The sequence below is a fragment of the Capra hircus genome, chromosome 29 (genome assembly GCF_001704415.2).
Source record: "Capra hircus breed San Clemente chromosome 29, ASM170441v1, whole genome shotgun sequence".
In the NCBI taxonomy this organism is placed as follows: Eukaryota; Metazoa; Chordata; class Mammalia; order Artiodactyla; family Bovidae; genus Capra; species Capra hircus.
The window spans coordinates 6,731,246-6,746,243 of record NC_030836.1 but is presented as its reverse complement, the minus strand read 5'-3'; the positions used below and the strand labels follow the sequence as shown (position 1 = coordinate 6,746,243).

At 42.8% G+C, this 14,998-nt stretch overlaps 1 long non-coding RNA gene across 2 annotated transcripts in view; it reads right to left on the bottom strand.

The window, feature by feature from the left end:
- The window catches only part of LOC108634200, a 34,399-nt gene extending 28,385 nt beyond the window's left edge, over positions 1-6,014 (bottom strand). For both annotated transcript variants that reach the window (XR_001917454.1, XR_001917453.1), the window contains exon 1: positions 5,653-6,014. This is a non-coding gene — a long non-coding RNA (uncharacterized LOC108634200). The remainder of the gene's footprint in view (positions 1-5,652) is intronic.

Below are 14,998 nucleotides of genomic sequence, written 5' to 3'. Positions count from 1 at the left end.
AAAAAAAAAAAAGGGGAGGGGGGCAGAATAAGAAATGGTCCCTACATTCAGTGTTTGAGAGAAGATGGAGACTAACAAGATATTCCCTAGATGTCTACAGCGAAAGTCAAGACAGAGTCCAAAGAAACCCAGAGGCAGGGTCTTGAAGGTGTGAGAGGTGCAAGTCTTTTCAGAGGAAGTGACCCTTAGCTGAGTCTTAGAGAGGCAGATGCGGAAGAAAGGTAGGGGAAAGGGGCACCAGGCCAATTCTGGGGGAGGGACTAGGTGATAGTAAGGCATTACAGTGAGGAATCCCAGAATCATCAGACAACAGCAGACAGTTCTGAATGGCTACAGCCTGCTGCAGGTCAATGCCTGGGGCCCTGGGATGAGCCTGGGGAGCAACAACAGGCTGGGCAATCTGCAGCACAAGCTCCTGAGAAACTACTCTCATGCCTGGCAACCAACTGAACCCCAAATTGGACTCAATCTCCTGGACTCTAGCCGCAGGGGTTTTCCAACCTTTTTTTTTTCTCCCTCTTAGATATATAACATGGAATTCAGGACTTTGATTTTTATTTCTTTTCTAATATACTGATACTCATTTTAAATGAGAGAACAAATGATTTAATGGGGCAGGACTTCTTATGTGGACAAAGATTGGTAAAATAACCTGATTTCATCCACAATTTTGCAGGTTCTTTAATGTGACCTGGTCACCTTCTCCAGGGATGAGCAGGCCTTAGAGGCCCTAGAGGACCATCTCATACTAAAAATACTTAACTACTGAACTGACAAATTAAATGGCAGCTTATTCATTTGTAACACAGGGATGACTCTCCATTATCCAGAATATCAGATCTGGACGTGCTGAGTAAGGAGAATACCATTTAGTGAAGAACTATTCCATGTGATAGTGGGCACTTCCTTGTATTATTTCAATCACTTGTCAGCGCAACTCTGTGATATAGTTCTTATTTTGTTCCAGTTTTATATATGAGAAATGTGAGTGAGAAACATTAAAAGATCTACTTTGATCCCACAGCCTATAAGTTTTGGAGCTAAGATTCAAGTGCTTTGATTTCTACCCCATGCAATGAGCTGAATGCACCCACACTGGCAAAAAAAAAAAAAGATAATTATTTAATTAACATAATTATAATTTATTGGATATTTTCTGCATGCATGCATGCTTGCTAAGCCTCTTCAGTTGTGTCCAACTCTTTGTGACCCTTTGGACTGTAGCCCACCCGTCTCCTCTGTCCATGTGATTCTCCATGCAGGAATACTGGAGAAGGTTGCTATTACCTTGAATACTTTGACATGCATTATCTTATGTAACCTTAACAACTCTATTAAAAGAGTTTTTGAGAAACTCTCTTCAGTGGAAATGAGAAACTATTTCCATTGAACAATGAGGAAACAGTTTGCTCAAAAAGTTTAAATAGCTTTTTTAACCTGATTAATTGATGGGGCAGATATTCAAACCAGGTCTCTCTGCCCACAAAGTACTTTTTACTGCCAGGCAATGTTAAGACTATTTGATGAGTAAGAGTCAGAATGGAAAGAATTTGTTAGTTGACAGAATATTTCATCACGGGTGTGTTAGAGGATAGAAAATCACTGAAGTTCTCCTAAGAGGGACTGATCATGTACCTTCATGCCGTGATGCAACATACATTGACTATCTAATGCTATTATTTTTCATTCTTGCTAATCATTCTTATTAGTCACAAAAATGCGTCACTGTCTTTTTTCAGGATGGAGAGTATGCATTATAATTTTCAGTCTATGCCGTCTCACCTTTATCTGAGGATAAATTTTAGGAATTGAAAAAGAAATGAAATGCCTCACACCTGAGGAAAAACATGATTACTTTTTGATGACATACTTGAGCAATCTTTCTTTACTAAATTGGCGGTATATCTGATTAACTTCCTGGTCAGTGAAATTAGAATTTCGCCTGCAAAATGGATGTACATATGCTAGTTTTACAGATTTAAACCCTTTAAGAAATCTTGGGACGAGATCAATAAATTTTAACAGATATTTCCTTCGAGCATCTCGACTTACAAACTTATTGAGACTGTTTTTGTTTTGGTTTGTTTCTCTTTGTGGACGTAAGATTTGAATGGGCTTTCCCTGAAGTTGTACCCTTGTGGCAAGTTTGAAGTAAACCTTGACCTTTGCTCAAAACCAAGCATCTGAGAACTTTCCTTTAACACACCTTTGTTTCTTGAACCTGGACTCCTTGGGAAAGGGTTTGTTTCTTTTCACTGCAGCCCAGTCACTTGGTAGGAGGTTGGGTACAAAAGAACATGCTTTCTAAATGTCAGTTGAATAAACAAATATTTGAATAAATTCACCAACTATGAACTTTGTTTCATTTTTACACTGCTTACTTTTTTAAAAAAAATACTCAGTTGAGTTTTCCCATCCATTCATTTTTATTCCTTTGGGTCATCTTTGCCAGATCTTTCCAGTATGCCCTAGCCTGTCTGGCTTGGTATCTCCTGGACCGTCTGGGAGGACCATGTGCATCCCCCTGAGCCACGCCTCCCCCAAATCAGTTCACATCGTCTTTGAGGATGGAGTTTCCAAACTACCTTCTACTATGCATGGTTCCCCCTCCTAAACTTGAACAGGATGTTGAAAATTTAGGCAACGTAGAGAATATTTAAAACAAAAGAGAAGTAACGGAAGACTGAGGAAAGGTCACTACAGTTAGTAAGAAAAGTGTGACTCACTAAAAAAAGAAAAAAAAGCCACGTTTAACTGACAAAAAGCAAACCAGAAAAATCAGGAGATTTTTGATTTTTCAAAATCAAACAATACCAGAGCTACAAGTGATGAGAGTGGGAAAGTTAATCATCAGAAAAGACTAAGAGGTGAAGAAATTTGCACGACTCTTGGAGGGAGGTCTATGCCTGGCTTTCCCCGGGCTAACTGACTTCTCTGTGCATATGACCCTCATTTTCAAACTAAAGATATTAGACCAAATGATATATAAGATCCTTTCCAATTTTAACATTTTATAGAGGGCTAGAATCTTCTAGCAGATTAGATGGACTCTTCTCTTTTGGTTGAGCTGGGTCTTTCGTTGCTATACACAGGTTTTCTCTCGCTGTGGAGAGCAGGAGCTCCTGTCTAGCTGTGCTGCGTGGCCTTACTGCGGTGGCCTCTCTTGCCGCAGAGCACAGGCCCTCGGCACGTCGGCTCCAGCAGCTGCAGCATGTCACCTCAGTAGCTGTGAAACACGGGCTCAGTTGCTCCGCCCTTCCCCCACCACACCCGCCATGTGGAACCTTCCCTGACCAGGGACTGAACTTGTGTCCCCCGCATTGGCAGGCAGATTCTTATCCACTGAGCCACCAGGGAAGTCCTACATGGATCCTTGTTTCAAGTCCCATATGTATATTTCGTCTCACATAATTTGATTGCTATTTGTATTTTCTTCCTTATTTTATCCACATTTATTGAGTGGCTGCCTGGTATTTGACCAGTGTTTGAGGCAGTGGGCAAACAAGATGGGGAAGGCATTATCACTGCCATCTCCCACCTCACAGGCTGGGAGGTCACAGATTTGTAAACAGCAACAAGGCAGTTGGATCAGAAGCGAGGGCTGGGGAAGGGAGGCAGGGACGGAGATGAAATGGAAAGCACAAGGCCAAGAGAGAACATTTCATAATTTCCTGAGATACGAATGAGGCCACCACTTTCACAGAATACAGTAAAAGATGGTTTTGATGTTTACTTTTGCTCCTTCATGTTATGAGGATGGATAGTGCCTACTGTATGACCGTGGCTACTTAGAAGGTTAGTGAGGGATTCACTGGACTTTCCACACTGCCTGTGAAGGAGATGGTTGATTTTTGTTTTATTGATGTGGCCACTACCAAGCCTATATGTTTGTGTTAACTGCACAGCTGGCTGCTTGGAGATATCAAAGGTTGCTCAGTGATTCCTCGTGGAGCTTGATGGTGTCATTCAAATTCAAATTGCAGGTGGCAGTCTTAAGAATAGAAGAGCCTAGCACTGACTGGGGCCCTGCAAGTGGGCATCAGTGTGTGAAGCAGATGGGCACATGGCAATAGCTAGTGGTGTGGTTAGCAGTTAACCAGAAAGCACAAGCTTCACCCCAACACTGTGATTTTTGATCTCCAGCGCCTGGCACACTGTTGTATTTAACCAAAGAAGCTATTTTTGTTGTTATTTGTTCTTATCCCCCCTTGTCAGGGCATCTGGTCCCATCACTTCATGGCAAATAGATGGGGAAACAGTGGAAACAAAGGCTGACTATATTTTTCTGGGCTCCAAAATTACTGTAGATGATGATTGCAGCCATTAAATTAAAAGACGTTTACTCGTTGGAAGGAAAGTTATGACCCACCTAGACAGCATGTTGAAAAGCAGAGACATTACTTTGCCAACAAAGGTCCATCTAGTCAAGGCTATGGTTTTTCCAGTGGTCATGTATGGATGTGAGAGTTGGACTGTGAAGAAAGCTGAGCACCGAAGAATTGATGCTTTTGAAGTGTGGTGTTGGAGAAGACTCTTGAGAGTCCCTTGGACTGCAAGGAGATCCAACCAGTCCATCCCAAAGGAGACCAGTCCTGGGTATTCATTGGAAGGACTGATGTTGAAGCTGAAACTCCAATACTTTGGCTACCTGATGAGAAGAGCTGACTCATTTGAAAAGACGCTGATGCTGGGAAAGATTAAAGGTGGGAGCAGAAGGGGACAACAGAGGATGAGATGGTTGGATGGTATCACCAACTCAATGGACATGAGTTTGAGTAAACTCTGGGAGCTGGTGGTGGACAAGGAGGCCTGGCGTGCTCTGGTTCATGAGGTCTCAAAGAGTCAGACACGACTGAGCAACTGAACTTAAGTGAACTGTTGGACAAAAGTATTTAAGTTGGTCAAATGTTAAATATTATTAGGATGATTATTAGAAACAATACTGGATTTAGAGCTGAATATAGTATGAAATGGGGAAGGACATGGCAACCCACTCCAGTACCCTTGCCTGGAAAACCCTATGGATGGAGGAGCCCTGGTGGGCTACAGTCCATGGGGTCTTGAAGAGTCAGACATGACTGAGCGACTTCACTTTCACTTTTCGCTCTCATGCATTGGAGACAGAAATGGCAACCCACTCCGGTGTTCCTGCCTGGAGAATCCCAGGGACGGAGGAGCCTGGTGGGATGCCATCTATGGGGTCACACAGAGTTGGACACGACTGAAGCGACTTAGCAGCAGCAGCAGCAGCAGCATAGCATGAAATGATTGGATGCCATCGCTAATTCAATGGACATGAACTTGAGCACGCTCCAGGAGATAGTGAAAGACAGGAAAGCCTGACATGCGCAGTCCGTGGGGTCACAAAGAGTCAGACCCAACTTAATGACTGAACAACAATAACAACAATATGTAATTAGTTGAAGGGGATTTTAAACATTTTTTTAATTAAAATAGTACATATAGAATATAGAAATACATTAAAAATTAATATAGAAAAATACATATAAAAGCACCAACCTGAAGAAACACATCATCAGCATCAAAGAATGAGGAGCTAAGAGCTCCTCTCTAAAGATTATTTGTAGTACCAGTTGGTAGCATCTGCCCTCTAAAGTCATCTAAATTATAGATATGAATTATCTTACTTACCTTCTCCATCAGATTGTCACAAACATTAGCCAGGGAGTGGTCTTTTTCGCCTTGCACTCGTGTTCCGATGGCTCCTCGTAGGTTTCTGTAGGAGTTTGTTGAGCTGTGAGTCAACTGAAAGACCCCAGAGCCCCAAACATCTGTCTAATGGGGAGTCCCAGAAAAATCCCGTTTCCAGGTCACATCTAAGTTTCTGAGCTTATTTCTCAGGTTGAGCTCTTTAGGTGTACTTAGAGCTCTCAGGAAAGAGGCCTTTTCTAAATTTAGTCTCTCTGGTTGAACATGAAGATATTGGAGTAAAAGAGTGACGGTAGCAAAAGGGGTTAATTAGCATTTTGTGTACATTAGATAACACAGCTGCCTCCAATTCAATGGCCAACATCCGAGGTTCTCTAGAAATATGTTCCGTGGAAATTCCCATTTGTGCTTGCTTAAGTGGGTGTTGAGAGTTAGGTAAGCAAATTGCATCACTGGGGATAAAATGGAGACAAGCACCAACAAAGAATTTAACTCAAGTGCTTTCTCGTTGGCCAAATAGTTGTGGGAAAAATCAGGGCAGATGAGTTTTCTGGCAAGTAGCCCCTTTATTCAGTTCCCTGTCTTTCTTTCACTGGATTATGGCACAGATCTTGGTACATGGCCATTTCTTTTGCAGACCATCGTGTTTAGCTTAGATATACCTCTGATCATTTCAACCTACCCTTCTGCCAGTGCCGTGTTGAAATGCTACTGAGCACCCACCGAAAGAGATCAGACTGTTTTGTAAGATGGGGGTCCAGCAAGCCATGAAGAAAGGGTGCACTATTCAGTCTAGAAACATCTGTAGGAGTTACCAGATGTTTTAATTAGAAGAGACTCAGGCTGAGTGAACAATAGAAAGAGATAAAGGATTGGATGACTCATCTCTGAGGAGATGAGAACATGAATGCTCATGGATTTTCCCTTTTTAAAAACACTGTGGTTCGATTAGGTGTTTGAAATCAACTCCTTCATGCCCTGTATATTTTTAAACCCCGCCCGCCCCCCCGCCCCCGCCTTTCAGACACACACACACACACACACACGCACACACACACACTTTTTTGCTTTTGTAGGGGGAGGAGATTCGTGAGTCCTACTCAAGGATCACTGTCTTTGCCTAGCAGGTTTCTGGTACCTGGATTGGAAGAATGAGAGCAAGGCCATACCTCTATGTAGGCTGATGCCATGGTGGTGTGATTTCAAGGCCACCAGGAAAGCCTTCACTGACATTTCTTTCTCCATGAAGTTCGTGATCTCCCCATGAAGGATTCCATCTTTCTTCAAAATCAATTAGCATCTCAAACTTGGTTTTAAAATGCACATCCTGGTAAAAGGATTTTTATTAAAAGATAAAATTCTGTCTGAATCTCTCAGGGCCTGAGAAAAAGCTGTAGTGACATGTATCATTGTTTCCTGAGCATGCAGCCCATCAGAGTCACCCCTGATCCCAGATTTTGAAATTCTAGCAGCAAGCAGAAAAAGAAAGGCTTTGGAGGTAGATGTGTGCATGTGTGCTAAGTCGCTTCAGTCGTGTCTGACTCTTTGCAGCCCTATGGACTGTAACCCAGCAGGCTTCTCTGTCGATGGGATTCTCCAGGCAAGAATACTGGAGTGGGTTGCCATGCCCTCCTTCAGGGGATCTTCCCAACCCAGGGATTGAACTCACGTCTGTCTGTCTCCTTCATTGGCAGGTGGATTCTTTACCACTAGGGCCACCTGGGAAGCCGTTTGAGGCAGGTAGGAAGAAGTAAAAAGGAAGATAAAGGCTCAGAAAGTGAAGGAGATAAGATGAGTAGAGGTCAACTGGATTTAGAACTGATGATTTGACTTTTTTTAAGCCTCAGTTTCTTCATCGGTAAAATGGAACCAATAACATTTTTTTTGGAGTTTCTTGGTCAGTGATCAGGGGAGACTCTCTTTCCTTTGTCAGACTAATTAATTAATTTGTTCGCTATACAAAACTGTAAAATTCAGAATCTCAGGAGATATATATCATCAAAATAATCTTTTCCGATATCTCCTGTATTTGTTTCTTGGCACTTCCTGGTAAGAATACTTTACTTTTTTTAAAAGTACATTGAAAGGATATTCATATCCTCTTGGATTAGGGACTGAAGTTGGCCCAAGTTCTTAGTTCATGGACATGATTTGATTAGTAATTTGAAAAGACAAGATGGTTGTGTGCTTTTGTTCTCTTTGCTTGTTATTTAAGTAATTTGGGGGCAAAGTCTTTTTAGATATTGTACTCCAGATTGCTCCCCTGATAACAGTTGAAAAAAAACCCAAATTTTTCCTGAAAAGGGAGAGTGGTTTCATGTCAAATGTTAATCAGTCTTGGCCCTACAAGCGTCTAGGAACAGCTCAGGGTCGTGCGCATTACATCTGCAGGTGGATGAGAAAAGTGAGCATTACACTGTATAAAAAGCGCCTGGCAGAGAGACAGCATTCAGTAGGTCTTCATAACAACCTACATACTAAACAATTTCAAGAGTTGCTTTCCTAGGTTTTGGGGGACCATTGTATTTTATGCTGCAAAATTGGTTGCCCTTCTCCAGTCATTGAATAAATAAAACATAAATTGACAGGAAATTCAAATTTCAGGACACATTATATTTGTTTCTATGGGCACCCAGAACTGTTGTTACTACTGAATTCTTGTACATTGGATATTAATGTATTAATGTCCAGCTTATCTGTTTAAAATAAATCAAAACTGTGTGATTGGCTGACTGGAGACATTGGGATATCATCCATTTTTTTTCATTACCAGTTGGCACACGGAGTCAGTTCCATATATCAATTCGGAATTTATCTGAAGCTGTTTTTCAATCTGTGCCACTTCCTGAGGTAATGAGTTTCAGAAGCTTGCTTCCTGGTGTGTGGACTTGGCTTCTCTTCTTCCTCCCCTTCTTCTTCCTTTGCTCTGTCCTCCTCCTCCTTTATTTTCTTCTTTTTGTAGTAAAATTAACTGTCAAGCTTAAGTTAGCATTTCCTAGAGCTGATAGACTGAAACTTCCAAATTATGTCCGCCTATGAAGACGATCAGATTTGGGGAGCATCTTTAAGCATGTCGGTTGCCATCACCCAGGCTGTTCACAAGTCCTGCATTTCTTATCCTTTCTGTCGCTTAGAGAAATTTTACTCCCCACCTACGTTAATATTGGGCATGTGTGTGTGTTAAGTCACCTGGGTCATGTCTGACTCTTTGCAGCCTTATAGACTCTGTAGCCCACCAGGCTCCTCTGTCCATGAGATTCTCCAGGCAAGAATACTGGAGTGGGTTGCCACTTACTTCTCCAGGGGATCTTCCCGACCCAGGGATCGAACTGGCGTCTCTTGTGTCTTGTGCACTGGCAGGCGGGTTCTTTACTACTAGGGCCACTACTGGGGAGCCCAGTATTGGAGATAGTCACATGATTTACTCTTCCCAGTGAAATCTGAACGAAAGTGGCGTGTGCGGACTTCTGAGCAGAAATTTTAAGAGCCATGCTCTATGTGCCCCATCTTTTCTCCTGTCAAAGTAATTGAAGATTAAACCCCTATCAGCCTGGGTCCCTGAGGGAATAGTATGGGCAGTGGTGACCTGAACGGAAATGTACAAAGAAGAGAAGAATAAGTCAGCAGTTAAGACATAGAGATTCAGAAGTCAGTTGTTACTGCAGCGTAATCTACACTACTGCAATAAAATGCAACCACATTATAGATTCTCAATCTTATCTTCTCAGACTGAAAAGTTAGCTTCTAAAGATAGTCTTCAAGTCAATGCAAACACATGCCATAAGGTCATTATAAAATCTTATACTCTTGGCTAGTGGAATCCTGGCTTGAATCATTTACTTTTAAAATCAGAATCAGTATTACCAATCATGTACTGAACAGTAAATTAGAGACTCTTAAAGGATAAAATAAGCTATCTAACAGTCTTATTTCAGAAAGGAGAAACTTCAGATTTTCCAAAAGATAAGACGTTTATCTGGGAACATCCAGGTGGTTTTCTCTTAAATTTTAACCTGTACTATTTTTCTAGGTCTTTGTACTTTGTAACCTACTCCATTCATTTATTCATTCAATTTTTTAGGTTAAAATTTAACAAGTGAATATTTGCTGGTTAGTCTTAATGATTTTTACTAACGATGAGTGCTGCTTCGAAGTGTGTTAGTTTGCTAGGGCTGCCGTAACAAAATACCGCAGGCTGCATGACTTAAACAGAAACCCACCCTCTCGTAGTTTTGGGGGCTGAAAGTCCTCACGCTGTCAGCAGCGCTGGCCTCTTCTGCAGCCCCGCTCCCCGGTGTGCAGATGGCCGTGTTCGTGTGTGTTCTCACATGGTCTTTCCCCTGTGCACACGCTTCCCTGGTGTCTCTTTGTGTCTCCAAGTTTTCTTAGGAGGAGGTCAGTCAGATGATTAGATTATGACTCACCCTCAGAGCCTCTTTTTACCTTGTTGTTGTTGGTTGCTAAGTCGTGTCTGGATGATGGGTTACATGTTTGCACACACACGTAAAGGTGACTGCAATGCTGAGCTATAGTTTGAGGATTATTTTCATCAACAACTCCATAAATACAAGTGCTGTGTGTGTGTGCGTGTATGCGCGTGCACAGTTGTCTGATTCTTTGTGACCCCATGGACTGTAGCCACCTGGCCCCTCTGTCCATCGGATTCTCCAGGCAAGAATACTGGAGTGGGCTGCCATGCCCTCCTCCAGGGGATTTTCCCAGACTGGGGATCAAACCCACATCTCCTGCATTGTAGGCAAATTCTTTACCACTGAGCCGCCTACCTTAATCAATTCTTTAAAAGTCCTGTCCCCAAATATAGTCACATTTTGAGGTGCTTGGGGTAACAGCTTGAACAGATCATTTGGGAGGCGGGACATAGTTCAGCTGATAATACAAAGATATGACAAATTGAAAGCATTTTACATTAAAACAAAATAAAAGAAACCATGATTAGAATCCCATCATGGTCTTCAGCAGCAGTGGTGCTCACAGAGTATGAGGTTGGTAGAGTTTGACATAAAATATCTACTGCTGCTAAGTCGCTTCAGTCGTGTCTGACTCTCTGCGACCCCATAGACGCAGCCCACCAGGCTCCCCCGTCCCTGGGATTCTCCAGGCAAGAACACTGGAGTGGGTTGCCATTTCCTTCTCCAATGCATGAAAGTGAAAAGTGAAAGGGAAGTCGCTCAGTCGTGCCCGACTCTTAGCGACCCCATGGACTGCAGCCTACCAGGCTCCTCCATCCATAGGATTTTCCAGGCAAGAGTACTGGAGTGGGTGCCATAGACTTTCTTATTATTAGTCCATCTTACTGAAGAGCTTTAATCCCAGTGCCTAGACTATATGCAGCTTGGTACAGCTGAGAGCTGAGATCCTTGGGCTAGTTCAGTCCAGTGCAGTCACTCAGTGGTGTCTGACTCTTTGCGACCCTACGGACTGCAGCACGCCAGGCCTCCAAGTCCCTCACCGATTCCTGGAGCATCGCGTCAGTGATGCCATCCAACCATCTCATCCTCTGTTGTCCCCTTCTCCTCCTGCCCTCTGCTAAGCCATGCACAAGCTATTCATTTGACCACACCTCTGAAGGGAGATTCTCCCATTTGCTAAATCAAAGCCATTGTGTAGAATAATCTCACTCCCACGAATGACAGTCATAATAGGTTCTTTGCTCCCTCTTCTTCCTGCTCCTCCCTTTCGTTTTCTTCCATAAAACTCCTGTGAGTACACTGCCAGGGTCCATTTCCTATGCCGGGAACTGAATTTTGGTAAACCAAAACCCTGCCCTGGTCATGTCTAGGATAGCAGACAGACAAGTAATTGCATGATTGTATCAGCCCTGGGATTTCTTTGGAAGGAATGATGCCAAAGCTGAAACTCCGGTGCTTTGGCCACCTCATGCGAAGAGTTGACTCATTGGAAAAGACTCTGATGCTGGGAGGGATTGGGGGCAGGAGGAGAAGGGGACGACCGAGGATGAGATGGCTGGATGGCATCACGGACTCGATGGACGTGAGTCTGAGTGAACTCCGGGAGTTGGTGATGGACAGGGAGGCCTGGCGTGCTGCGATTCATGGGGTCGCAGAGAGTTGGACACGACTGAACGACTGAACTGAACTGAACTGAATATAACATAGTATGTATGATGCTGTCGACTCTGTAAAAGCATGGGAGAGGAGTTTCTAAGTCACAGTTGGGGTGGGGGAAGAATCTTATCTACAACTTTTGCTTTTCCAAGGGTATTCCACCATGCTATCCCGGGGGGAGATGGAGCACGTAGTACGAGGCACAACTGCAAAGCCTGGAACTAATGTTCTAACTAGTGAACTGGGAAATATGCTGCAAAACAAGATTGCCTCTTTAAGGTCACCCCCCTGAGAGGCTTTGCACTAATTCCAAAAATGCTGCCTTTCATTAAAGCATCTTGGAGTTTCTATTCAGTCAGACTGTGAACTCGCCTAGAGCAGAGCAAGGAACATATGATGCGTGATTAAGGTTTATAGAACAAGTAAATTAATCCAGAGACATGGGCGCATTTGAAACACCTTGACTGGTGGAGAATACTTGTTCCTGGGTGTTTTGGGTGTCTAGAGATTTAAGACCGGAGAAGGCAATGGCAACCCATTCCAATACTCTTGCCTGGAAAATCCCATGGATGGTGGAGCCTGGTAGGCTGCAGTCCATGGGGTCGTGAAGAGTCGGACACGACTGAGCGACTTCACTTTCACTTCTCACCTCATGCATTGGAGAAGGAACTGGCAACCCACTCCAGTGTTCTTGCCCGGAGAATCCCAAGTATGGGGGAGTCTGGTGGGCTGCCGTCCATGGGTTTGCACAGAGTCAGACACGACTGAAGCGACTCAGCAGCAGCAGCAGCAGCAGAGATTTAAGACAACCACATGCAACAAAATCATGATCTATGTTTGGAGTTCATGGTGAAGCGTGGCTGTGCAGTAACAGAACTGGATTTATTGCACACCAGCTCCAAAAAAAACCAGAACGAAAGTAAGAAGAAAACAGGTTTGATGAATAGTAATGTCATCCTCAAATGTGAAGAGTGCTGGGTGTAATGTAGGGGGAGAGTGCTATATAAAACCATGAGGACTGTCTCAGAAAAGCCGATTGTATTAGAAGCGCAATTTATATTGGGAACAAAAGCACCATCCCTGGGTTACTCAGACCCTGTAGGCTCTTGAATAAGCAAAAGTAATCTAGAGCTGAATTTGGGGAGTGGGACTTGATTTTACTACACTCTTCTCCAAAGGATGTGGAGTTCTTAGGAGCAAGCCAGGAGGCCTGCCTGGAAGGAGAAGTGAGTGGGAAAGGGGAGGGGATGCCACCAAGACAAAGAAAGAGCAGATGACAGCCCTGTGTCCTGTGGCCAAAGGACAGAGGTGTCCTGGTTCAAACGGGTCATGGTTTCACACAGGGCTTGTGTTCCTTGCGCCTTACACTGTTGTTACAAATATGAGAATGAGACCAGCGTGATTTTGTTGGTGATGTTTATTTAGTTCAGTTGCTCAGTCGTGTCCGACTCTTTGCAACCCCATGGACTGCAGCACTCTAGGCTTCCCCCTGTCCATCATCAACTCCTGGAGCCTACTCAAACTCATGTCCATCGAGTTGATGATGCCATCCAACCATCTCATCCTCTGTCATCCCCTTCTCCTTGCGCCTTCAATCTTTCCCAGCATCAGGGTCTTTTCCAATGAATCAGTTCTTCGCATCAGGTGGCCAAAGTATTAGAATCTCAGCTTCAGCATCAGTCCTTCCAGTGAATATTCAGGACCGATTTCCTTTAGGATGAACTGGTTGGATCTCCTTGCAGTCCAACGGGCTCTCAAGAGTCTTCTCCAACACCACAGTTCAAAAGCATCAGTTCTTCAGTGCTCAGCTTTCTTTATAGTCCAACTCTCACATCCATACATGACTACTGAGAAAACCATAGTTTTGACTAGATGGAGCTTTGTCTGCAAAATAGTAATGTCTCTGCTTTTTAATATGCTGTCTAGGTTGGTCATAGCTTTTCTTCCAAGGAGCAAATGTCTTTTAATTTCATGGCTACGGTCACCATCTGCAGTGATTTGGGGGCCCAGAAGGTAAAGGAAAAGATTTTATTAAGGTCAAGGAAGAGATTTGAAGTCCTATACCTGAGTCAAAGTGTAAATTGGAGGCATTATGCAAGGAAAATGAAATAATCCTTCAACAGAGCTGATTTGTGGGAGCAGGAGCTCAGAGCTAGACATGACATCGAACACCCAAGTCCGCCAGGAATTCACAGAACTCTTAGAAACAACTCTGATTGCAGCAGTGGAGTTCTGAGTAATCTTAGTTCAAGGCATAGCATTACCCCAGTTGACTTATGGGTATTACGTAATCTATAACACTAGATGGACTTTTTTTTTTTTTTAGAATACTTGATTTGAACAAACAGAAATACTTATTCTCTTTTTAATCCTGTTTATTTCCTACAATTTGTTTCTGAGGATGTGTAGTATAATTCGATCCTGGTAGAGGATGTGATGTCACTTGCAGAAAACTGGGACAAGCTCGACATAAAATCTGAGCACCCCAGTTTTGATCATAGAAAGGTGATCTTAAAGTGCTTTCCCCCCAGAAACTTCCTCTTCTTCTTTCTTCCTTTTGCTTTATTAAGAAAATTTCCCACCCAGCTACTACCATCATTGCAAAGTTGATCACAGCATCTGCTGATTGTTCTGATCCCATGGTGTTCTCTAGAGATGTCCATTTTAGCACATATAAAATTTTAGACAGTTTACATCATTACATGCCCTTTTCTATCCCTTTAGATAATGAGCTACTCGAGGGCAAAGAATATGTCTTATTTATACCTGTTTACTCTGAATCTATTGTTCGTATCAAACATTTAGTAAATGTCTGTTGTATAAAAGGATGAATTAGTGATTAAACATATATAGTCATAATAAGTAAATGAATGATATGAGTATCTATGCTCATAGAATTTATAATCTAAACACAGGAAATTTTATATAACAAAGTCAAGTGAGGGATCAAATCAAACTGAAATCTTTCAATTGTCAAAAGGAGTTTTGGTGGACTTCCTTTCTAGAGATTGCTTCAGGTTGCTTATTTTAACTATAATTCATTTCCATGTCTTGTTCTTAACATTTCTGTAAGCCATCACCATCACTATTAACTCCCACCCCTCCACACACACACAAAAAACAAAAAGACAAAAAAACTTTTCTCTGAGAAACAAAAGAGGCAATAAGTAAAGTCAGTATGCATGTCTTGAATTTTTAGGATGAAAGAGTAACTTGGAAGCATTATATCTTGCATTCAGCTG